This window comes from Lygodium microphyllum, chromosome 5 (genome assembly GCF_053477565.2).
Source record: "Lygodium microphyllum isolate KBCC chromosome 5, Lygodium_microphyllum_v1.1.10, whole genome shotgun sequence".
Lineage (NCBI taxonomy): Eukaryota > Viridiplantae > Streptophyta > Polypodiopsida > Schizaeales > Lygodiaceae > Lygodium > Lygodium microphyllum.
In genome coordinates, this window is record NC_141139.1 from 40469116 (window position 1) to 40496067 (window position 26952).

The following is a 26952-nucleotide window of genomic DNA, read 5'->3' on the forward strand; positions in this document are numbered from 1 at the left end:
GGAGTAGTGTCATCGTCTGATGTTCCACTAGAACTAGTGTCCTCCATCTAAGCAGATGACTCATTTTTTTGTTGGGATTGTTGGAAGTGTATCAGAGATTTGTTTGCTTCTATGTGAGTGGTGATCTCTTCTGGACTTAGGGATTCATATTCGGAGGATGCGTCCAAGAATGTCACATAGCACAGACCTTCTATAAGCCTGGCTCTGATGGCTGTGGCTTTTGTTGACAAGGGGCATCATCATCATCTTTTCACCAGAATGAATGGTCAGGGGGACAGGAGCTACTGGTGAACTTAATTTTTATACCTTTGATCCATTGCTTATGTAGATTCTGCATACTTTGTGGTCCATTGGTCAACCCAAATGAAACTATGGTCATTACATCCAACACCCCGAGATCCTTGACCTCTGAGGTCTTTGTAGGGACATCAACAAGATCGTCCGCTATCAGAGGATCTTCTTCAACTTCACTTTCATAACCTACTTCTTTTTCTTCCACATCATTTTCATTCTCTTCCTCTAGAGGCTCTGTCGTTGCTTTTGTAGAGGCTTTGTGGGAGAAGAACAAGTCCTCCTCTCTGTGTCTACTTCTACTTCTACCTCTGCCTCTGGTTCTGACTCTACTTATGTCTCTGTGACGACTGCTATGTAACAGGGAGAACAATACATCCATGCTTCTATTTCACTGTCAGAGGTGATTTTCAAAGTCACAAGTTGAGGTAGGAGGTATTCTCCCATGAACAAAGTCTTTGCTTAGTTGACTTATAGTACCCATTGCTAGGGACTATGCCTTTGTTTTCTTGGGAAAGATCTGTTTAACAGCCTCTTCGTTTCCTGATGTACCATCTGCTACTTCATTGGAGGAGTCTGTTATGACTTTGATGGATGTGGATTCATTACATTTTTGCGATCGGTACATTTTCAACACCACTTTATTGGGTCCTCTGGGTGCCTTTGAACCAGTCCATCCTAGCTCTTGCTTCAAAAAGCCAAGGTCTTTCCAACAGCAGAGGGTATGAGGTCCCGCAAGAATTTGGTTTGACCACCAAATATGTCAGCCAATAGTCTCATCCTGCAAGAGTTGTTTTTACATATGGGAGGATGCCCAATGGTTTGATTCTGCTTTGGTCTGCCAATCTGATAAGCCACTGCATAGGCTGAATCCCTTGCAAACCTAGATCCTTCATTGTCTCATCTATCATTATGTTTACTAATGAGCCTCCATCAATCAATGCATATGAAATAAAGCATCTCTCTATCCATACACTAATCTTTGGGGCTCTAAGATCTAGGAAGGCATTAGCCACATTCACTTCTTTCACAGGTTCTGAGGCTCTGTTAAACTTTGTTGTTATTGGGGGAGCAATCCTTAGGTTGCATCTTCTTCTCAAGTTGCTTTCAAATCTCTTTCAGCAACTAGGAGACATTATCAGTAATTGTTGGAATGTTAGGTTTGGTTTAAAGGTGTCTAGGTCTTTGACCAAATAATACTCTTTGATAGGATCCACAAGCTTTTCCAATTGACTGGGAAATGGAGCCACACCCACTTTGATCTTCCCTTTTTCTTCTAAGAGTGGCAACATCTGCACTTCTTTTTCATGAGGAGGTACTTTTGCATCCTCTATTTCTTGGACCTCTAGTCCTGTCTTTGCAACTGTCTTTGTAGCTCTCTATGGCTCTGTAGTGCTATGTACTTCCTTATTCTAGATTGCATTATTCTGTTTTTCCCAAGGGAGGTTGAACTTCACAGTCTTGGCAGAAGGAACGTTCTCTTTTGGAATTACGGGTTCTCCTTTCTTTACTCGTGTTATTGTGGCCACTTCCAATTCCACCAAATTGGAAGTAGGTTCTTGGGCTTTTTGTTGGGTATCAAAAGTAGATTTCACAAGGGTTGGACAACTTGGACAATCTTTTGCAGTATGGCCTCCTTTGCATCAATTGCATAAGGGCTTGTAATCTACAAATCTTCTAGAGTTTGGACAATTCAATGAGATATGAGTACTTTCTCCACATCTGTAACATTCCACCTCTGATCTCTGACCACCGCCAGTAGATTGACGTCCTTTGTAACTTTGAGAGGGAAACCTCCTTGGACCAAAATTATGACCAAATTCCCTAGGCTTTGGTCCAATGTCCAGCATTGTCATTTTGGATTCTAGCAAGTTGAATCTTGCGTTTTCATCTTTTTGTCGTCGTTCATGCATCTCTTTTAGAGAGGAGATATCCTCTGTATGGTTTTTCCTCAAACAGTATGAATGGAAGGCTCCACAAATGGTTGGTTTCTGGGTACATTCAATGGCTAAATGTCCCACTTGATGGCACTTTCCGCACCATGTATTTGAACGCATCACATCTCTCCCTCCTCCCACAAGAGTAGATATATTGGTGGTATTTACCTTCATCATCTATAGCTGCTCTGTAATCACATCCATAAGCTCTTTCTTGATACTTGCCACTGAATTGGATAAGTAGTCCTTTAGATTTTCACCTTTTGGAGTACTTGTAGTAGGGTTTTGGAAAGCTTTTGTAAATACTGCATACACTGGTAGGGTTGATATAGGAGGTCCTCTATTTTGGTTCTGATTCAAAGCTCCTATTGAGAATTGTGGTTGTTGATTCCAGTGGATAGGGTTCCACTATTGTTGAGTCACATTGGAGGAACTGTTTGAGGCCATTGTTGTTGTGGTTGAATCATCATTTGAGCCATTGTCATTTGCGGCCACTGTGGATTAGGTGCATTGTATTGCGACACTGTTTGCATCTGGGGATAAGGGTAGGGAACAGTCCCTGGGATTGAATTTGGTGGGTATGCCATTCCTGGCATGGGAGAAGGTAAGACTCCTCTTCCTAGAGTCATTGACATCCTTGCTTCAAGTTTGTCATATAGTCTTGCACCTTCCACTACAGCTTGCAAGTTGACTGGTCTTCCCAATTCCATGAACTTGTGAACTTCTAGTTGTAGGCCTCTGAGGAACACTCCTTTTTGGATGCCTTCATCCAAATGATGGTTGGTCCATCTCTTCAGGATGGATTCCATTCACGAGACATAAGCTTCTACTCTTTCTCTAGAGGACTGAATTAGGTTCATGAACTCCTCTTGCATCCTCTCTTCAAAACCTTCATGCCTGAATTTAGTGATGAAGGCCAACTTCAGGTCGTCCCATGTGCCAAAAGTTCATGCTGCTTGTCTCTCATACCATTGAAATGCTGGCACCCTTGAAAGTGGCTGGGAAGATTGCTAACCAATGCTCAGGGATTTTTGCATTGTTAGCCACACATGCTACCATAAACTCTGCTATATGAAGATTGGGGTCTTCATTGTACTCTCCCTTAAAATTTGGCAATGGGACTACATTTGTTGGCCTGTTCATCAATATTTCTAGGACGAATCTGACTAGGAAGGGGACCTTGAGTTGCCATGGGGACTTCTGTAAAGAGTGCTTTTAGGGTGTCAAAGGAGGCTTCTGCTACAAGCTCGTTCTCAGTCTTGATTCTTGCCTTCTCTCTTCTCACGTAGCTTTGGACTCATTCTAGCGCTTGCCTCTTGATTGCATCATTCATTAGGGGGTTGGCTCCAACCAGTTGGTCTGTATTCAGCAGAATAGAATCAGCAGGGGACTTCAGTCTTTGGAGGATTCTTGAGAGCTAGATTTTAGGATTTGATTTGGACCCATTCTTGGAGCATTGGAGCCTGTTTTGGAGCCGGAAAGTGCCCGAGAGGCATTAAAGAGCCAATTTTTATGAAAAATCGAATGGTGGTGGCAGATGGCAAGCTAGAGTTTTTCTAGATGCATTTCGACATGAGGAATCCAACACAAGTCTTGGTTCGTTAATCAGAGGTCGTTTGACCCTCCATTTAATCCCCATAAGGTTTGGCATTATAAAGCAGCTGGATCGGGAAGCCATAAAGTGCGTGGGAGAGGCCAGGTTGATGGATTCGATGCCACGAAGCCGCCTGTCCAGTCGGATTGCAAATAGGAGTTCGTTTAGGCCTTCAAAATTAAAAAATCCACTTGCGAGACAGTGTGAATACAAAAAGATGAACCGGTTATTTTAATGTTTTAAACCTTAGGCTTAATTAAAGCCTTGAAACTAATGCAAAAATTGTCAAACAAGGGAAGCGTCAATGCGCCTCCTCATTTTTTGCTCGATGCCTCTCCGATTCAAACCCATTTGGAGAGAGAGAGAGATTCTCAATTAGGGCAGAGAGAGGAACAAGATGGCTGCAAGCTTGCCTATTTTCATGGAGGATTTAAAAATCTCATTTTTTAGTATTTCTCTCTCCTCCCTCTCTCTCTCTCCTTAAGGGGCAGTTCATGCCATGAAGAAGAATGAAGATTGGTTGAAGGATGCTTGTCCGGCATGGTACCGGATCACTCCTGGATCGATGGAGGGCTAGAGTTGGCTGTTCGGAGGTGGGCTGAGCCTTGAATGAGGGCTGATCTGTAGTCCCGCAATAGATTTTAAAACCCGCAAAGAAGGAAAAAACTGGTAATTCTATTTTACAAAGGAAAATTTCTTATTTTTGATATTTGATTGAGCCAATGTTGTTCTTATGGAGTGAAAATTGGTAGACATGCTGTTTACTGTTTGTTCTATGCTTGCATGATGAAAAAATCAAAAAACCTGTAAAACACGATTTTTATGAGGAAAATGGGGTTTTTGGTATTTTGGGGTGGGATAAACCAATACACATGGAAAAAATGCTAATAAAATCTACATTTTTGCTATTCTAAGAATCAAGAGCCATAGCTCTAAAAATATATCAATTTTTTAATTGGAAAATAGAGAAAAATAGGAAAAAATAAGAGGAAAAATAAGAATATGCCTTAGAAAAATATGAAAAAATATAATAAGTGGTTGTGGATGTATGGTGGGGCAAAGCATGAGGTTTGGCCTCAGTTTGCCCCATTTTTTTATCACAATGTGTGATTTATTACTTTTTATACATTAAACCATGACAAAACAACCTCTATACACCTATGCAACGAAGCAAAACTTAAACGGTGAGGGGGAGTAGGATTTTGCGCAACAGTTTGACTGAAATAATATAAATTTTGATTGGTTTTTTTTCTATGCATAGTATTTAGGAAACGACCTATTTGGAAATTAGGGATCTAGTAGCACAAGGTTTGCCTTGGTGCTAGATTCTTGCAATGAAGCATATACGTATTAGTTGGAATTCATGGAAAGACTGTTTGCGTACTAGCACATAGACTGATTTTGAAACATAATTGTTTGTGCATAATGAGACATCCACTATTGCATTGATCATACATGTGGTATCAACTCCTGGAAAATGCATAGCAATTGTTTAAATTATAGTTGACCCATGCTTGAGAGGGTGAGATTCCCCTTGTCGTAGGTTAGCCATTCGTTTCTTGGGGGATATTATTAGTGAGGAAACATGGTATCTCCTAGATCTCGCAATCAAAGAGAGGAGTCTTGTGCGAATGTGTTTATATGTAAAAGGAGCGCATCGAGGGGCCAATCCCCAATATGTAGGAGAGCTGCAGTGGGACCAGGCAATTAGCCAATGGGGTGCCTCCTATGTCTGTGATACGTGGCATTTATTGACAATATGTGTGGGATACCCCCTTTGAGGGGTTTTGGGGAAGGTGCCGCTGGACTCTTATCTAGCTATAAACGCAATATTAGATGTATCTAGTGTACATTTAGTTATTATACAGACGCTCCTGGCCCGCAAGGCTGTGTGGTGAGGTTGTCTATTGTGTGCATGAGGTCCGGCTAGTGCCATAGCCAGTGCCAGCCCATTTTTGGTCCCATCAATTCTCTAGCCAACATTTCTTCTACTTCCTTGTTTTCAACATCTCTGAATTCAGCTTTCAAACCACTACAAAGGGGGGAGATATTCTGTTCTGAAAGTATCAAAACTCATTCTTCTTAAGATCGTTGTTTTGCCATCATTATAATAATGCCAGCTTTTGAGGGTTTCAACTGTGTATGTTATGAAGAAAAATTTGTCTACCAACTTCCAGTGGGTTGCTAATTGAACAAACAGGAGATTGTTAGTGCACCAAGCATCCCATGTATCTTGCTATTGAGCATCCATGAACAAATTCCAACTCTTTTCTTTCTTGTTTTTGTGAACCTCCACAGAACACGACCCCTAAAGCTTCTTCATGATCTCCCACTTGATGATGTCTAGAAACTTCTCAATGAATGCCAAATCTTCCATGGATGGTCATTCCCTTTGTTTCTCCTCTTCAGTTTGTTCCCAAACAATTTACCACCAAGATGCACGTCTCTGTTGCTTCAACAGGAAGATGAAATAATCCACCACATAGAGCCTGCATCATGATGGTAATATGTTTCCGCCATTGTGGGATGAACTTCTTGTAGAAAGTGGCTTTGGTAATAAGAATCTCCAACTATTCAGTGGAAGATGGAACTTTGCAAGCATCCATTGAATTTTCCTCTTCTTGGTAATGCCATTTCCTTCATTTTTAGCCTCTTCTGATGCTTGTTGATGGCAAGTTTCCCTAGCTGCGCACCAAAAACATAGACCTCCAAGAGGAACACCAAGGAAAAGGGGTTTCTACTACAAGAAAATCTATCTTGTAACATCAACAAATTTTTATTTCATTCTTTTGAGAACCACAACAAGGAAAAGAACAAATCTTCACATAGCATCATAGTAGATATTTGCCACGGATTTAATAGAATCAACCATAATCTTCAACATCGTCACAGAATCCATCAATAGAACAAGAAACACAAAATAATACACCATTTTTGAATGGAAATAATATCACATATGATTCATCTTCATTGTCTTCATATTTCTTTCTCTTAATCTCTCATAGATAGATACATTGTTTTGATAGAATTGGCTATCTTTGACTCTCTCTTTCTCTCTCAATCAATAGTACATCATCTCCTTACTACAATACTCAATAATCATTCTCAATAATACTTATTAGGTCGTGGATGCATCTCCCAAGAGGTATGGGAGGTATGAAAGGGCACCAGAGCCACTACAGTGTCTCTTCATAGCTCATTGCTGTCACTTCACTTTAGCCCTCTTTTTAATCTTCAGCAGCTACTTCTTCCATTTGTTTTAGCTCTTTTGAACTTAGATTCATCCTTTCCAAAAGTTAGAAAAATTTCCCAAAGTCACATATACATTCCACAGGAATACTTGCAAAATATCTACAGAAGAGAATATAACATAGAGAGAGGCTCTACAGAAAGTCTATAGAGGGTTAACAGAAGGTCATCAGAGAACATCAGATCCTCATAACTCATACTAAAACCATCCCAAACTATCAAAAACTAGTCAATAAGCTTTTAAAAGATTTCAACCTTCATTAATCATCAATCCATGCTTCATACGAAAGAAAATAAGAACAAAACAGAAGCTAAACAGAAGGTATCAGAACCAATCAGAACCTCAACAGAACCTATCAGAACATCACATAGCCTAATATTTCTAATGAGAATCATCATGAGATTCCAAAAAATAATCAATATCATCCAAAAACACTTTCAAAAGCTTCAAAAAAAACCAATCATCACTCAAAATCTATCAAAAGTCAACCATTCATGCCTCAAAAACAACAAAAATCAACCAAAAAATCTAGTCATTTTAGCATTCAACATTGAGGCTTCTCCAATTGCTACACCTAGATAGTATCTATCTGCAAACACATAATTATATAAGAAAATCCAATCAACATTGGGCTTGAGTGTGGACCCACACAATAGGGGGGTGGACCCCCACAATGCGAGGGGGTGCCCTACAAAAATATAGAGGGGCCCACCTTACATTGTGCTGCAGGTCTTGCGAGTTGACTCACACAACATTGTCAAGAGAATTTTGGTCTAAGCTCTGAAAGTGGATGATTATACGTACCTTGTAGATTTTAATGCACTACCTATAAGATATGAGGAGATAGAATCTCAGGACAACATGACTGCTATCCTATGGGTTTGATGATATTCCATTGCTGATTTGGCACATGCTATAGGGATAGTAAGAGGAGGGTTTCTAAGACTAATTTGGGACATGCTACATGGATATTCCATTCCTATGAGGAGGGTTTCTAAGACTAATTTGGCACTACATGGATAGTAAGAGGCAATAAAGGTGTCTATTGATGAGACTTTGATTGGTGGACATGTAGATGTTATAATGACTAAAGATGTAGAAGAACTAGATGCTTTGGTTGAGAAAGTAACTGACATATTGTTTGTGGGCATATAAGGTGTGCATGCTTTGACTAGTGATGCAAATGTGGTCTCTAGAATTGCTTTGCTAGAGAATACATGTGATACTTTGATTGAGGTTGTCTATATGTAGGAGATCAATGTTAGACAGGAGTGTAAATAGATATTGATATAACATCTCCACTTATGCATGGAGCTATAGACTATGGAATTTATTGTATATTGTAAAGCTAAATGGGGTACTGCTATTCCACCCATGTTTTTATAGATGTGGTAGGATATATGGACATGGATTGCAAAGCTAAAGGGGATATTGAACCTTGTCCCTTGTTGATTATTGATTTCTGTTTTATGAGGGAGGGGCTAGGATCACTTATATATGTCTTTCTATGGATGTGAGGGCTGGGGCTTGGGCTAGGGTTTGAGTATCCTTGCCAAGTGGAATGCCTTACTTGCTAGAGAGAGAGGGAAAGAGGGAGAAGGGAGGGGGGAAGAGAGAGGACTGTGTGAGATGAACTAAGAAAATAAGTGATAGAGTGACAGAGAGTAAATTAGGGTAGAAGATAAGATGATTTTATTGTTCTCCACTAGTCAAGCTTATGTATGAATGTGTTTAAATATCTTTAATCAATTCTGAGAGAGAGAGAGAGAGAGAGAGAGAGAGAGAGAGAGAGAGAGAGAGAGAGAGAGAGAGAGAGAGAGAGAGAGAGAGAGAGAGAGAGAGAGAGAGAGAGAGAGAGAGAGAGAGAGAGAGAGAGAGAGAGAGAGAGAGAGAGAGAGAGAGAGAATATTTTGGATAGAACATAAGATAAGATTGGATGCTGATTAGAGGTAGATTAAAAGCTAAGATTAGAGGTAGATTAGGGGTTAATTAGGGTCTATCATGATTGAAATCAAGAGAAAGAGACAAGATCCAATTGGGTAAAAAAAGAACACAGATATAGTGAATCAAAGGGGTGTAATTGTGTGATTTGAGCCAATCCAGAATTAGCTGCATGTTGCTGGATTGATGTTGACTTGCAGCTCCTAGATATTTAGACATTCTTGCCATTGATAAGAAAATTGGCATAGACTCCTTAGCTTACTATTAATCAAAGGGGTGTAATTGTGTAATGTTAAAATTGGCATATACTTTTCTTTACAGGATGCATGTGCAGGACATACCAAGAGAAAGACAGATATTCACTTGCAATTGGAGAATGAATATACACCAATGTTCAAAAGAACTGTAGAAAGGGATGATGCAACAAGATACAAAATGCAACAAGAAAGAAATGCATGAAAAAAAATGTGGACCTTTGGGTTGGTGGGTGCATTTATCCACCTGATCTAGTCACTCAAAGGCCACCACAATTTGAAGGGCTTACATCATTTATAAAGTTCGTTTGTGAAGGCAAGGAAGGATTGTATGGATACACATGCAGACTTGTCACGCAAGGATTAGTAAGGGTTCATCAAGCCTTGACAAATATGCAGACAAGATTACAAGGGAATATGCAATCTTTGATGGAAAAAGATAGATTATTGGTTGAGAAGGATAGGAAGAACCAGAGCCTACAACAAGCAATGTCTGCCATTGAAAATGCTATGCAGGCTACACATGTGCAAAATATGAAGTTACAATTTAAAGTTATGGACTTGGAGAAGGACAATAGAAACATAAAGAGGAAGCTCACAAAAACTTTGGATATTGGGCCCACTTCAAAAACCAAAGAAGCACGTTAGCGCATCCAATTAGTTAAACCAATTCACCAATTAACCAAAGGAAGTGGACAATATCATAGATGGGACATATGCTCAATCTGCTACAATGAGAAATATGTTCCCTCATCTAGAGAATGATACTATTGCCAAAGTCCTAGGCAAGGATATGGTAAAAAATGCATTGGAAAATCGTAAATTCAGGGACATTGTAGATGGTTTCGCAAGTGAACATCTTGGGGATGTGAGCAACTTGTTTACTGCTACAGATGCTCATGGATTATGTGACAAGGTGGGAATGAGTTCTGAGTCATAGTATGATCTATCAACAATTGGATACAATATTTAAGCAAGTCTTCAAAACTAAGCGAGTAATGCCTCTGCCAAAACCATTTCACATGGAGAAGGCTCGAAAATAACTAAATGAGAAATTTTTAGAAATAATTGGTGAGCCAATGCATTTGAAAACAAACAGATATTGAAGTATGGTTCCAAAGAAGTTGCATTTGTATTGAATGCTTATAACAACTTTGTATTGGATATATGTAGGGTTCAGATTGCTATGGTCAAGTTCTACAATATGTCTATGGAAGAATGTAGAGACAAGCTTAAGTTTGTCCTCAAACTTGATGAGAGTGAGATTATTAAGGGGAAAAAACTTGAACGTGTAAGTATAACACTTATTATTGGAGCATTGGATCCCAACTTCAATGAAAACATCCCTTTATACTTCATTGTGTAGTCAAAGAATGGAATATGGTGGCTTGCAGCTTGTGAAGTACCAAAGGAGGACCATGAAGTACTTAAAATTTTTTTAACCTCACTAATATACCCAGTCTTATTCAACAGCAAAATAATGGAGCAATTTTAAACATCGAGGGGTTTGGGGACTATCAAGTTGAATGGCATCTTGCAGGTGATTTAAAAACATTAAAGTGTATGTTTGGTTTATCAAATGCAGCGAATGCAAAATTTTCGTGCATATGCTGCATGCAAACTAGGAAGAAAGGGAAAGATGGAAAGAAAGAATGGCTTGCCAAGGTAGGATAACAAGGTGCTCCAACACGTGATAAAAAAAGTCATGAGAAATGGAATTCTAGTTCCAGTGGATTCAAATTGGCGCCCTATTTTGGAAATACCACTAACAAGGGTTCACTTTTGCACATCTCATTGTTTGGTTATAATAAGTGAGAAGCTAGTATATGAATATATATGCTTTGCATACAAGATGCAGCCTGTGTCAGAAGCTAATGCTACATGCAAGAAGGTAGAACGAGTCCTCTTTGAAGTTGGATTGCACGGGGGCCAAGTAGAAATAAAAAAGGATGAGAAAAAATAAAAAAAGAGTGGAAATATCCCTTGTAAACCATGCTTTGGTGGACCCAAGGCTAGAAAGTTTATATCTCCACCTCAATATGAGGAAGGCAAAATACTTGTAAAACAAGTAGAGATTATGAAGCACGGAAAAAGTTGCACCTTACTGTTTCAGATTGGAGCAATGGGGGATAAACGAGGATTGCAAAGGTAGAAGTGTGGATACACCTAGATAGATTAGCAGCTCTCTTACAAAAGTTGAGGTTTAGGGATGGCGATGCAAATACATTTGAAGAGTCACTCGCTAAATTTCATAAGTCCATGGTGGAAGCATGGACTACAAACATTATAACACACTACATGGTTAGTATTGTTACCAATACAAAAAAAATCATGATTTCGACTTAGTTTTGTGTTTCTAATCTCTCTTCTTGTGCAACATATACTTGAAGCACATGGTCCATACTTTCCAGATCAAGGAAGTTTGGTAGTATGGTCAACTCAAGGCATGGAACGATCTCATTGGCAAGCTTGCTATGCTTTTCAATAGGCAACTGATCATGGAGGTGGCATCAATGATTCCAGTTCTATGAGGCAATTATCACAATGGTGGTATAGGAGATTAGAGATATGATACAAGGAAAAATAAAAGAAGTCCAAAACCTCTCAAGTAGAATTTATAAGTAGGGCAATATATGAAGTGAGAAAAGCAAGATATGAAAACAACACAGCTAGACAACACCACACAGAATGGTTGGCAACCCAAGAGAGAGATGGCAAGAAATGGAGGCCTAGATAAAGATAATACTTTTGATGCATTGAGAGTCCATGAGAGAGCATAGGTACCCAGTATATGACACATCAATACTCCTATCTTTAACATGAGATGTCTTGCAAATTTTATTTAAAATTTCAAAGGTTTGTCACTATGTTTTTCAAAGTCGATTTCGAACTATGTTTTTTAATTTTAAAAGTCATTTACACCACAATAAGTTTAAAATTTTTGTACTTAAGTCAAGTCTCTCTTTTTATTTTTTCCCATTACTCTTCACTCTACCCTTAACCTTTCTATCCTTCATTATCACAACTATGGCACGTTCCAAGCTTCCTATCAAGTAGGCACCTACAAGAACAAGATCTCAACACTCTTCCGAATCTAATGAGCATACTGTGAGTGACAAAGGTCCCTTGGTGGCTGACAACGGTGGCCAAACTGTAGCTAATAATAGTGGTGCTACTGTGTCCAATAATGGTGGCCCTAGTGTGGTCAATAATGATGGTTTGCCATTGTCCAGAAATGATAGTCTAGGTCCTCCAGTTGCTCCACCTCCCACTACTGCTCCGGCTAGTACTACATGTTATCCAACACATAAGAAGCGAAGATGGAGACTAGGCACATCTGCGCTACATGAGATAAGGGAATTCCAAAAGAGTGTCAACTTAATTATTCCTAAGGCACCATTCTCTAGGTTGGTGCGACAAATACTACAAGATTTGCAGTTAGGGCATCATCACAACTTATTTTCAAGGAACCAAGCAAGGAATGTTGGGAGATGGTCAAGCCAAGCCTTGCTTGCTCTCCAAGAAGTAGCCGAAAGTTACTTGATTGATCTAATGGGTGATTCTCAAGTTTTATCCATTCATGCCAGATGTATCACTATTAAGCCCATAGATATGGTTCTTGTTTGTAGGATCCGCAACAACAAGGATGCATTTAATCTTAATGTCAACAATATGCTTTGAGAAGCTACCTTGTAATTTGATCTATGTTTTTAGCTCAGGTTTGGTTGTAGATTGTAAGGAGCTTAGTTTTGGTTTATCTTTTTAGTAGAACTTCAAGTATTTGATAGCAGTGGTCTACAAACTGGAGCTAAATTTTGCCTAGCTCTAGTTGTACTTGGTGTAATGCACTATCTATCGTGTATTTAATGGTTTCGTAATGCAAAATTTGATAATTGATATTCTATTTTGCTATGATTTACATTGTGCGTATTTCCAAGTTTCTAATTTTGAAAGTAGTTTTGTTAAGGATAAATTTAGTGGCTCTTCGTGAGATCCACCATGATCAGAAGACCACACACCTCCTGATACTAAAGGCTCCATTCTAGAAGCTAGTGTGTGAGATTATGGACGTCATACTCATTAAGAATAGCAGGAGGCACTTCCCAGATGGAACACGCTTGCAACAACCTGATTGTTGGACTGCCCAAGCCCTCCTTGCACTACAGGAAGCTACTGAAGCTTATGCCATCGACTTGTTTGGAGACTTGGTCTATGTAGCAATACATACAAGGAGAGTCACCATCATCGATAGGGATTTGCAGATAGTGAGGTTCTTTCGACAATGGAAGGATAGTCCTCGTGGAGATCAACAATGATAGGGGTGTACTACCAAAACATATACGGAATGTAGCTTCCAAAGAGATTTTGTAAAACCCTGGTTGTAATGGATCCCATGTAAAATGTTATGAATATGAATACAAATTTTTTGGCATGTCTTATTTTTGTTTATTTACTTGTTATTTGTTTTATTTATGTCTTTGAGTTATCATTACATGCGTTTGAACAAACACATGTTGCGCACAAACTTGATAAAGCACTACATATTAAATTCAGGGTATGAATCGTGTTGTGTATAAATCCGATAAAGAAATGTAATATCCAAGTAAAAAAATAAATAAATGATGCACATGATAAACTACATTGCACACAAATCCAATAAATATGGATTTTCATTACTTCAAGAGAACATTACAATTACATTACATTGGTGATGAGATATCATTTGGCACTAAGTACATCTACTCTCTCCTAGGCTTCTTTGAGCTAGACTCCCCATGGTCAGAGCTATTCTTGATCATAGGCAGCAACACATTTTTCCCTAGTAATTCCTGCCTAATGACATTGGGGTCTTCAACACCAGCAACCATGCCATAGGCCACTATGGAAAAAAGTGGCCCAAACCTAGTATTAGAGAATAAGTAGAGGAGCTTCAAATGTCGAAGCAACACTACTTTCTCCAAGCTAGAGTTTGTTGGGATGGTCTTGAAGGGTCCAACCTTCGTTAGTGCCTCAACTTTAAGAGGTTCTCAGAAAAAGCCGGAGAGCATGTCTTATGGAATACAAAAATGTCGCTCACAAGCTAGCCGATGTACTCCTTCAATGCTGAGTCCTGCACCCTTCCTTGGCTACCAAATCAACCACCTTGTCTAGATGAAAATTCATCTCTATATAGACAATGTCTTGCATCACACAAGTTCAGTGTCAGACTCACTGTGTCATACTCACTATGCATGGAGTGTGGTAAAGATATATACATCGGATTTGTGTCAAAATTTACGAGTAGGGCCTCTAGGGCATTAGAAGTATGCACATCAAATTTTGCCGAGATCGGGCCTCCAAAGCTGCCTTGTCAAGAAGATTCAGGCCCCTAGATGCGAGCCTTCAGATAGGGCAGTTTTGGGAGCTCGATCTCAGCAAAATTTGATGTGCATACTCCCAATTCCCTAGAGGCCCTACTAGGAAATTTTGATGCAAATTTGATAACATTAATCCGATAACATTACCCTTTCTGTAACATCTATCTATTGCTGTAATGGAGCATCCAGGTCAAATTCTGCAACTGGGCCACCCTTGTCTCTCTCTTGGGAAGGTACTGTGTAGTCAAGTCGAGGTCCAAAAATGCTTTCTTGCAACCGCTCGAACTCCTCATTTGAGATCTTATACTATGGCACCGCATTCTCAATCTGCTCTTGGATACTCACAATGGCAGAGATGTCATTCAACACTCATGCCATCATATCGAGCCACCTCATCAACATGTGCTGACACATCTTGTATATCAAAATCTATAAAATCATTAGGTGCATCACGCACCATGAAAAACTTCTTCCCTTAGCTCTAAAATTTCTAGTACATCGTGCATAAGTAAATATTCCACCCCCTTGATGATGATAGCATGGAGAGAAGTGAGGGGTGGCTCATCGCTTATCGGCATCTCAATAGAGCAAGGAGGTGGGTGCACAATGGCTACGCTTTGTGTTGCCTCTACTCTTGGATCGAGTGTGATATCTTCAGGCTCCCTCTCAAAATCCTCTAGCTATGGCCGAGAGGGTGTGTCGATGTCTTCCTCATTGTCCTCTTGCACCTCAGTGCACAAAACATGTATGGCAAATGCTGCATCATGCTCGATGAGATCCATTGTGGCGTGGTGCTGGGATGAGGTGGGCACTGCTCTGGCATGGAGATACTATCCCACATGCACGAGGGCTTGATTTATTACCTTTGCATGGCTTGATCCAGGACGTAAACTATATAGGAAATCTATGGGGACTCATTTGAGAGCAGAGTCCGGAATAGAGCAGGTAAGAGGGTTTGCCACATCACAAAATGATGCAAGTATACTAGAGCTAGGATTTACGGCAGAAAGAGAGCTCTCTAGACTCAAGGTCGCGCAATACCTAGGGTATATCTGGTCTCCTATGTGTGCATAGTGTGTGGAGCTAATCCATGGAGCGAAGGCAGGAGTCATAGCCATGGCACATAAAGAGAGAAAGGAGGAGAGCACAAGTGTAGGGAAGTAGAGAATGAAAGTGAAAAGGAGTTTGGAGTTATAGCTTTTATGTTTATATAAATGTTTTTTTAAAACCCTAAAGTTTCAAATTAAAACTCTTACCTTAGTTTCTTTTTTTCAATACTTTAAAGTAACCGTTAAAATTACTCATATAGACAAATGCTTCGTTCTACATTATTATATCCTCAAATATACTTGGATCACTGAGTATATTCAAGTTCAACTACAGAAAATATAGAAAAATTTTAAGAAATGAAATATGAAAGACCTTCAAAATCCCTTGGATCTAATTTAATATTTAATTTTAAGAAATAAGTAGAAGAGATGAGCTATAATATATCATTATACAAAGACAATATTGCATAGATTATAGAACTCTAGCCTGTAATTTAATTATGATTTTAACCAATACGACTGACTAATTATAGTATGTATTATTGTACGCTTTGATCATAGTAAACTAAGATGATCTAAATTGAAAGTACTCAGAAGTTTAAAAAAAGTTTATATTCGTTCTTTATAAAAAAAAATAGAAGGATTCCACTATCTCAAGGATATGTGGAGAAGCACATTGTTTACATGTCATGGATTGCTCACTACGAATCCTGACTTTTCTATTACCTAGCTTGAAATAGAAGTTGTAGAGAGGCTCATTGGACATTAATTGGATTTCTTGTCTTAGAAAAGAAATGGACCAATGGCTCTCTATGTTGACCACAAAAGGATTATGATCATTCCACAAGATAACCACATCTATGAGAGTTGTATGTGTCTCATCTTAGGTATCTTGATCGAAGCTTATCCACTCTCCTTGAAAAAGTTGCCATCTTCTATATTGAAAGCAAATGCACAAAGTTTGTCTAGTGATGAAATACCTGTAATAAAAACAAAAATAATGGTAAGTAAATGCGAATAACACAACAATTTATCTAAGCAAGACCTATGTGAATTAAATCAAGGCAATGTTGAAAGTAGTAAAAAATATTTACATGAATGTGAGATCAGATTGCTTGACCCTGCATTCAATCGTCTCATCAAAATGTGTTCTTTTGACTTGCCAAGACTCACCCAATAGCTGACTCATCCATTCCTCGGATGGAGACTTGCATTGATAAGTAATATTTGTTTTCTTTAGAACATCACATGAACCAAACAAATGTGCAAACAATGAGAATGGAATAAACCAACTAAGATGCACATCTTTGGAGCATGTGGTGGATTTCATAGCACTATTGATGTCAAATTTTATCTTGGACTTACATACTCCTAACAACTCCAAGCTACCAATCAACCATTCACCACTAGATAGTGGTGACAATGGGACATGCTACAATCTCTGGCTTTCTACTACATACAATGAATTATAAAAAAGATATTTTGAGTTGCAAGTTGGCTTGCAAGGTTACTATCATAGATCAAAGAACCTATGTCTTCATGCCAAACATGTATCTTGCCGCTCAAACATTCCACATTTTGCCATTCATGCCAAGTTGATGGATATAGAGCTGTCAGTAAAACAAGATTGAATTAGAACACTGCAAAGATTTTTAAAAACAACTTTGATGCAAAAGAATAAACAATTATTGTTTGTGCGTATAAACATGTTGGATCAACACTTTTGTTACTGTACTTGTTCCATTGAACACTTTTCTGAACTCTAAAATTCTACCTTTCCAATGCTTGCTAGGGTTTGCGAAATCCTTACGCTTGACCTTGAAGCTCCCTCGAGTACTTGGGTGCATTAAAATCTAATCAAACTTATGGTACTTATCACAAATCCAATTATTTCCACTGTCTTTCCTATTGAAGACCTCCATTGCAAGTATGTTATTGATGTTTTTCCTTTGTGAAGACATCTATGATAACCAAATAGAAAAGTTACCTATCAGCATGTGTATAATTTGCAAATGTTCTCTCCAAATGAAATGAAATTTAATGGAGCAATTAAAAAAAAACATTGTACTTGCAATTCTTTTCACAAAGAAGCCCAAAGATGTTGAACAAGAAGTTGACTTATAACAAGACCATTGTTCCTTCACTGAAACATTCCTAGAGTACAAAAACAAAAGATATATCTAGTCAAAGCATACATATAACTTACATAGGCTTTGTCCAAATGAGTTGAAACTTAACCATGGAGCAACATAAAAAAGTGGCAATATACTTGTGGCTCTGTTTGCAAAGAAGCCCAAAGATGTTGAAGAAGTTGAGCTTTTAAAAAATCATTGTTCTCCACCCTCAAAGACTTTGGGAGTAAAAAAACAAAGGAAAACTTAGTATGCATATAGCTTGTATACATTTTGTCCAAACGAGATAAAATTTAACCATAGAGCAGCAAAAACACAAGGCAACATACCTGTAGCTTTGTTTACAAAGAAACCGTAAGATATTGAAGAAGAAGATAAGTGTTTACAAAGAAACCGTAAGATGTTGAAGAAGAAGTTAAGTGTTCAAAAGATCATTGTTCTTGACTATAAGAGACTCCTAGAGTACCAAAACAAAAGAAATTACATGTTAGAGAATGCACATAACTTGCACAAGTTTTGTCCAAGCGAGATAAAACTTTACCATAGAACATCCATGGAATAGAACAATATACCTGTAAAGTTTTGTGAAGAAAATCTTAGGCTTTGGTAGAACAAACTCTGATCTCATAAAACGTGTGAAACTCACTCTGTGTTTGTGTAGAGGAAATGAAATTTCATAGGGTTAGAGATAGGGCAAGCAACAATGAGGTTGTAAGATTTTGTCAGAAAAGAAGAAGTGGGGAAATAGATATGATAAATTTGAGTTCCGCCTAAGAAAGAGGAGGAAACTAAAAAGGGGAGAAATGAAAAGTCAAATATAAAAAAATAAGAAAATGAAAATTCGAGTAACAAACTTTCAGGAAGTGTTAGCATTGTAGTCCCCATATTTCCCTTATTTTACTGTTGAGGGAAGATTTGGGCCAAGATATGGGTAGAGGATTCATGTTACATAAATTTGGAATCCTAGCTCTCTCATTGGTTCGGCCTATATTTCTTTATTCACTCCTTAAGGGGCAAAAAAAGAGAGTCCATATTTCTCCTAATGCCTAGCAAGGGTTTAAGGTCCTAAGTGACCAGGGAAATCCTCATTTGTAGTCCTGGCATTGAGAGAGAGAGAGAGAGAGAGAGAGAGAGAGAGAGAGAGAGAGAGAGAGAGAGAGAGAGAGAGAGAGAGAGAGAGAGAGAGAGAGAGAGAGAGAGAGAGAGAGAGAGAGAGAGAGAGAGAGAGAGAGAGAGAGAGAGAGAGTCTACATCGGATCGATCAGAGCTTTCTGCGAGATTCATGTATAGGATGCCCTTGGCCTACACCCTTGCTTGATTTTTGGAGGTTCTTGGAGGTAGTGGCAGCATTATAATGGATATTTCTAGCAAATCGTGATCGACATGCGTTTTCAGTCAACGGAATCGGACACTCTTCCCAGTGTTCAATTCTTAGAAAATCAAACATCCGATTCCACATCTTGAACCAATGACCTTGTCTGATTCTGAGAATTGGGCACGTAGAATCAGACACACCACTTTCGTCCCATTTCAAGAATCAAACGAGAGGAAATCATACACAGCACTTCTGTCCGATCGGACACTCACCTGTTTGATCGCAACAATTGGACCACAGAATCAGACTGAGTGACCTGTTCAATCGGACATACATTCGAATCAGACCAAGCACCCTTGTCCGATTCTGAGAATTGGAGATATCCCAATCGGACCGACTCAAGCCGTCCGATCGGACACACCTTGTCTGATTGTGACAATCAGACCCAACCCTATCTAATTCCTAGAATGGGATAATGGTAAATTGGACATCCAATTTTCAAAATTGGACTTTGGTAAATCAAACACAACCTGAGAAAGAAAATCTAGAAATTTGACATACCCTGGCCAACGAGAAGTGTGACCCGCACTGAAAGAACCCACCGAATGCCTCATAGGTAGTTACAGACCTAGAAATTGTGGCCAAATAGTCTAGAATTGTGTAGTAGCGTGTTTCCACAAGCTTGATGTGTCTGCTGTTGTGTGCTAGTTGTAAGACCCCAACTTGACCCTGAACGAGCTAAACAGAATAGTGCGCCGAAAAACCCTATAAGCTAGCAAGGACAGCTAGAAATCAAACACACAACCCTATCAAGCCAACCCATAGACAAGAGTGCTAGAGCTACACACACTTTGTTTTCTCACTCACTCAGATTTTCAGCACCCAAAACACACTTAAAGAGAGCAAAGAGCCTGGTTGCACACAATGCACTGAAAAGAATACACCCGCACACACATGCATAGAGTGAGAGTAACTTGAGGACTGGTTGTAATTAACAAGGAACTTACTTAGACATAAAACCTTGAAGGAACCCACTAGTAGGAGAAGATCCCAAGACATAGAAGGGTGATCGAATCCCCAAAAGTAGTACTAGGTGAGGAACGTGACCGAAGAGTGAGACACAACAAGGATCGACACTATCGAGGAAGTGGATCTACACGATCTCATCAACCTGATCGAAAACTTGGTGCAACATCAAGTCCTAGATATGGAAGAGGTTAGCTCATACCATAGAAGCAATGAGAAACTTGACCTAGGAGACTTTCCTGAGGCTGTCCAACAGTTAGTGAACAAATAGATGCTCAAACCAAACTAGAACACTGCAGTAGACCTATAGAGGACATCATAGTAGATATTGACAAGGAGGAGAGGAAGCTAGCACGCATAGCTATGCAAGCCCTAGCCACGTATACAACAAGGATCAACAAACTAGAAGCTGGTGCCAGAGCATGGAAATGCAAGAGATCCAGAGAGAGCTAGCTCTAGTAGGCAAAAATCGGTCAGAGAGTGAGAGAGCGCTAGAAGGGGACCTCACACTAAGCGAGCTTCTGAGATGAAGCGACTGCTAGATAACATGGCAACAGAGCAAAGCGCTACAACATTAGCAACATTGCTACTAGTGGGGTTAGGAGTCAACCAAGGCTCTAAGAGCCAATCGAAAATTCGTATGGTAGTGAAGTAGTTGGCCCGTATAGCTTTGTGGAATAGTTCAAGTAGGTCTATAAGGCCAATGGCCTCATTGATCCTACTCAACACTCCCAAGCTTTTAAATTGTGCTTAGGTGACAAGACCCATACTTGGTACATGAGTTTGGATGTCGTAGAGCATGCCAATTTCAATGGCTTGAAAAATCTCTTCATTAAGAGATTTTTTGAACTTGGGTACTTCGATAACCTATTAGTGCGACTCATGAATGTCAAGCAAAGAGAGAAAGAGGATATTCGAGATTATGTGACCCATATGAGGAGCCTCTTCAAGAGAATCCCTATGGGTGAGAGACCAACCAAAAGAGCAGTATCCACGGTATTCATCAACGGAATATGAAGTGAAGAGCTCTACAAAGACTTGACCAGCAATTCAAGCTTACAGTGAGACGCACTGGCAAGGGTCTTTAAAGAAGCTATTAGAGTGGATGATTAGCTCAAGGAAAGAAGCTATCGAGGATCAAATTTAGAAGAGTCCAGTGGTAGGAGTTCTGAGAGGGCCTCAATTCCGAGTGAGAGAGTAGACCCAAGTGCACAAGACAAAGGGAAGGGCATTGATTCGGGACAAGAGTTAGCAGAGATTAGGATGGACATAGCCAAACTGCAGGAGATGATGAGACGGCCAACGCACCCACATGTCCAATGTGTGCATTGTGGCAGAAACCACTTGCCAACCGAGTGTTAGGACCCTAGGTCATGATCTTGTGCTAATTGTGGTAGGTTCGGCCATGATGCCATGCATTGTTGAGTACCTCGGAGTCTCCCATAACTGTAGCCTTATGGTCAATCCTACCTTATGAACATGCCATCAAAATTCCTTGGAAGGGGAGTCCCATTGACTCTTTTGGCACCTAATGATGCTAAGCTATCCATCTCTACGATGGAAATAAATCCTACAGGTATCCCTAGACCACCTGGACTCTACGTGACCCATCCATAGAGTGATACTCTAGTCCACTATGTGGATGAGCCTAGCGGCGACGAGCCTTATGTAAACCCATATGTGTCATACGATGAAGAAGGCAACACGATCGTTATGGAATATTGGCTAGTACCAGTGATGGAATTAGGTAGAGGGAGAGGCAAAGGCCTAGGAGGGCAAACCCAAGAGCCAATCTTACGATCACCCAGGACACATTTCTTCACACTGCCACAAGAGGGAGAAAGCAAATAGAGATAAGACTGACCTGAGATGCACTGAGTATGGAATCACACATCTCTTTATGGATTTCCTTAGATGGAGGTCATCCTCTAGTTTGAAAAATGAGCCATCTATTCCATTGGGGTTGTTCAATATCGAGACACTTGATGGGGAGGCCACGCCTATTCCATTGCATATCATGACTCGCGCGTAGACGAAAGCAGACCGACATATCATTACTAGGGTCTAACAACCTTGACGCAACCTCAATTGGATAGAAGAGTTGGAGACGAAGGAAAAAAAGGCTAGATGCTAAGGTTACTCTCAAAACCAAAAGTGCCACAACACTACCTATTGGAAGGAAAGTCATTGATGCAAAGGAAGAAACATCAGCTCCACAGACGAATGAAAAGGGAAGTGCTAAGGTCAGAGAGTACCCCAACCTAGGGCACCAACTCAAAGCCATCAAGAAGGTGAAAGAGTGGGTGAAGAAGTCCCAGGAGCACTTGAAAGACGCTGAGCCCATATTAGAAGATGAGATTGATGATCTCTCAAGCATAAGCACACTAGTCTCTCTCCCATGACCAAAATCAAGAGAGGCAATGGCACCACAAGTAGGGCCGTCTAGAAAAAGTCTAAATGCTCCGGGCTAGCAAACCAGTCAGGGCCATTGGCCAAGAACCATTGAGTTGGGAGAAAGGCAAGCGGCTAGCAACCTCCTTAATACACTCGTGGCCACCCTTGTGACTCTAAGCTTAGGCGGCGTGCTTAGGCAACATCCAATGCTATGGCAAGAGCTGAAACAGTGGGTCGAGGAATCAAATGAGCCAATTACCATAGACTTGCTTGAGCATGATGCAAAAATGCAAATATCGAGTTTGACGCTGCACTCCATGCTTAAATCCTTGCACATCAATGCTTTTTGGGAAAGCATGAAAATGCATGTAGTCTTGCTAGTCCTAGCTCTAGGGAATGTCACAAGAAAGGGAATTGTGGACACAGGGGCAGGAGTGAGTGTGCTAAGCCATGCAGTAATCCAAACTTGGGGTAACCCATCGGTTGAGATTGCTAGGTTCAATGTCACACTGGCTAACGGAATGAAGGTGAGACCATTCGAAGTGTTGAAAAATTGGCCACTCAAGATCGTAGGAATCCAATTCTCTATCAACTTTATAGTCATGAAGGGAGAGGACTATGACATCCTGCTAGGCCGACCCTGGATGCGCAATGCTAGAGTCGTAGAAGATTGGGGCAATGGTCTTATCTTCTTAGGCAATCAAATGGAGGCTGTAAAAGTAGAGATGGGCACTTGGAAGACTATGCCGGTTGACCTGGATGCCATCTCCACCATCTTGAAGGGTGACGGCCAGATTAAGAAATCCTATGGGGCCTTAACCAAGTATATCCTGTGCCCTAAGGATAAGCGAGACTAGATGCATAATCTTGCTACCATCGACCTACCGTTCTTGGAAAATGAGGAGTACGAACAAGCCATCAGGACGACGTGTGGCAAGCCCAAGGACACACCCTTAGTACCAGTCTTCATGATGGTTGGAAGCCCACTCAAAAGACTCAACCCTTTTGCATTGCAAGTCCCGAACAATAGATGAGAGCTCCTAGAGATCCTAGGGTACTTGACCGACAAGTTGGCTGGAGATCTATCAACTAACCTCAAGCCACTCTAGACCTCTTGGATGAGCTTAACTGGTGATGGTCAAAAGTGCACGAATTAAACTTGAGGTAAAACCAAAAGAGATGTATTAGGACTTGGGAAATGAGGAGCAATTGGACAAAGACAGATCTGATGAGGAATATGAAGATTGCTATTCCTTTAGTGATGAGAGTGAAAGGGAAATCAATACTATAGAATACGACACTAGGGGATGTATAATCTAGCAAATATGGGTAGACTCCAGACCACACAAGTAGAGTGCCCTTAGAATAGAGAAGGGAGTCAGGCACAAGGATTGCAATCAAACTCAGTTGGAGTACACAGGCACAATCGACTATGAGTAGGCATGCCTATCCCAACCAAGTGACACACCACTACTGTGAACAAACTCACCTTCTGAGCTATGACCACTAGGAGAGAGCCTCTCTTCTAGCGAAGATGGAGAGTTTGATTTTGAGTTGGAAGTTAGCGCAAATAGTGATCTTGAAATAGCTCGACCCCCCAAGAATAGATGCACCAAGGGGGACCTACCCGTCCACCTAAGACGCCGATGGTTAAGAGAGAAACGATGGAAGCTGCCTAAAGAAACACAAACAAAAGAGTAATGAAAACTGCAATACCTACGAAAGTGATTCACAAAGTTCAAAAAGGCAGATAGGGTGGTGATCTTGCTAGGAGCCAAACGACAGGGGCAAGCAAGCAAACCAATCAAGGGACCCGTCAAGGTCAAAGAGGTCAATTTAGCAAGGGAAGGAGAGACCCCATGACCTATCTTTATAGTCGATGACTTAGTTGAGCAAGATGAAGCAAGTTTCATTACTCTCTTGTGAGAGTATATAGATGTCTTTGCTTGATCCCTAGAAGTGCTCAAAGGGGTAGACCCAAGTGTGGTGACTCACAACATACCCATGACACCTACCACAACACCGGTTAAGCAGCGATCATATCCCATGAATCCAATGCACGCCCATGCTATCAAGGAAGAAATTGACAAGCTAATGAGAGCAGGATTCATCTATGAAATTGAACACACGGACTGGGTTTCCCTCATAGTCATCGTTTTAAAGAAGAATGGAAAGATTAGAGTGTGTGCCAATTGCAAGAAGGTAAAGCGGCTATGAAGAGAGATAATTACCCACTTTCGTACACCGAGCACATGCTCGAGAGAGTGGATAGTAGAGAGGCCTATAGTTTACTTCTTTGGATACAATTAGGTGCAAGTGCATCCTAATGATATGCATAAGACCGCATTCGCCACTGAATGGGGTGTCTTTGCCTACATAGTTATGCCTTTTGGATTGACTAACATGCTAGTCACCTTCCAACAAGTGATGTGTACAATATTCAAAGACATGTTGAGGAAGGAGTTAGAGGTCTTTGTGGACAACTTGTGTGTTCACTCTACTTGGAGAGAACACTTAGACAGATTCTGAGTGGGCTTTGAATGATGCCGACTATACCGTCTCTTGTTGAACCCCTTGAAGTGCCAGTTTTGGGTGAAGCATGGATGTATTCTAGGACATGCGGTGTCAAAGAATGACATTGCCACTGATTTCTCAAAGATCAGGGTCATTGTTGATCTTCCACCCCCAACTGATTACAAGGGAGTTCAATGCGTCTTACGCCATACATGGTATTATCGACGGTTTGTGTTGAACTATGCATTGATCGCTAGACCTCTATACAAGTTGATCATATTCGAATGGACCGAGGAATGCCAACGTAAATATGAGGAACTAAAAAAGGCTTTGACCATGGCATCAATTCTATGAGCCCCAGATTGGACACTTACGTTTCATGTGCACATTGATGCTTCAAGATTTGCCATAGGAGCTATGTTATGCCAACTTGGTGAACACAACCTAGATTACCAAGTGAGCTTTGCTAGCACACAACTCACTTAGACTGCAATTAATTACTCGACAACCGAGAGAGAGGGCTTGGCCATGGTGTTTGCTGTAAAGAGATTTTGGCATTATCTTTTGGCTACGCCTTTTATCTTCTTTGTTGACCATCAAGTCTCGTTGTATCTTGTTAACAAACCATGCGTTACAGGACGCATTGCTAGATGGCTACTTCTGCTTTTGGAGTTTGACTTCTCTGTGGCGGTGCATAAAGGGAAGCATCATTACATGGCTGACCATCTATCTCGCATCCCCACGGGCGAAGCTGTTGGACAAGGCATTGTGGATGAACTCACAGACGCGCATCCATTCCATTTATCTAGCGAAAAATGATTTGTTTAGAGTCAACATGACGCCATATTGGGCAGATGACATAGTTCAAGTGCTTGAGCATGGACTACCGGAATAATTGATAGAAAAGGCCCAACTTAGGCGGCAATCCTAGAAATCCAATCCTATTAGTTGATAAAAGGCCAACTCTGTAGGTTGGGGCAAGATGGGTTACTGCGTAGATATGTGTCTGAGCATGAGATGCATAACATATTAACAGAGGCACACGACAGAATCATAGGAAGACATTTCAACAGAGACGCGATAGCTTGCAAAGTGCTACAGTCCCAACTGTGGTGGCCTACTCTCTTCAGAGATGCAGCACGATTTGTGAAGAATTGTGATGAGGGCCAACGAACTAAAGTCCCTATCCGTAAAGATAACATGGAGCTAACCCCAATGATCTTACGACAACCCTTTGAGAAATGGGGGATTGACTTCGTCGGACCCATTAGTCCTGCAATACAGTATTCACAAGCTAAATTCTGGCCACCGACTATCTAACAAAATGGGTAGAAGCACGAGCTATGAGAAAAAATGACGCTAGGACGACTGTCAAGTTTCTATGGGAGCAGGTGATCTCATGGTTTGGCTGCCCCATTGAACTGGTCAGTGACCAAGGCGCACACTTCATCAATGAAGTGATAGCTTACCTCCTGTCCTTCTTCCTAATTATCCATTGAAAATCTTTGCCTTATTACCCTCAAGAAAATGGTTAAGCTGAATCCACAAATAAAACCTTAGTGAATGTCCTGACCAAAGTCATCTCTGCCTCGTGCAGTGATTGGGATAACAAGTTGATGGCGGCCTTATGGGCCTAGCACACGGCTTACAAGACGGTTGTAGGACAATAGACCCCCTTTAGGTTTACTTATGGTACATAGGTAATTCTACCCTTGGAGTTCTTCATACCTAGCCTCAGGATAGCCCTTCAAGAGAGATTGAACGGGAAGGAGGCATAGACGGAATGCCTAATTGAGTTTGAATGCTTTGTCAAAAACTCGGCTTTTAGCCACCCATGCACTAATATGTGAGAAGGCAAGACACAACTTAACAAGCATGTGAAGCAGTGCAACTTCAAA